The sequence below is a fragment of the Sinocyclocheilus grahami genome, unplaced genomic scaffold (genome assembly GCF_001515645.1).
Source record: "Sinocyclocheilus grahami isolate Dianchi unplaced genomic scaffold, SAMN03320097.WGS_v1.1 scaffold831.1, whole genome shotgun sequence".
Classification (NCBI taxonomy): Eukaryota; Metazoa; Chordata; class Actinopteri; order Cypriniformes; family Cyprinidae; genus Sinocyclocheilus; species Sinocyclocheilus grahami.
The window spans coordinates 990,608-991,161 of record NW_015506010.1 but is presented as its reverse complement, the minus strand read 5'-3'; positions in this window follow the sequence as shown (position 1 = coordinate 991,161).

The window sequence follows — 554 nt, the reverse complement described above, 5'->3', positions numbered from 1 at the left end:
AGTTAATTTAATATATTTTATTATTAAGTTAAATAATTATATTTAATCAATTAAAAATAATGGACTTTTAAATATGGCCAGCTGTTGAGCAAGCAAGTTTCAATTAGTTAAAATGTCTGAGATTGAGACAAACTGGTTTTACTGATGATAAATATATGAACCTGGTTACTGTGTAAAAAATAACAGAGTTTATTATTATGGAAATATCATTCTTGTTTCGCTTATGACTTTCATCGCATTATATGTATTATATGCAATTACAATACATAAATCTTAAATTTAGGTCTGAATATTTTTTTGAATGTTAGCAGTTTCACATTTTCCTTTTCCGCCATGCAGTTTTTTTTTTCATTCATGTTATTCTTTCCTCTTACTTCTCCATGTAATATGCTCATTATGTAATTCCAATACTAATTTTTTAGCAGCTTGATTACATTTTCTTGACCTCACCACCTCGTTCCAGTTTTAATGCTGAAAGAAACCACAATGGAACATAGTAAACTGCCATCATATATCCCATGCTTAAACATTAAAGACCCATTTTTATTTTTTCC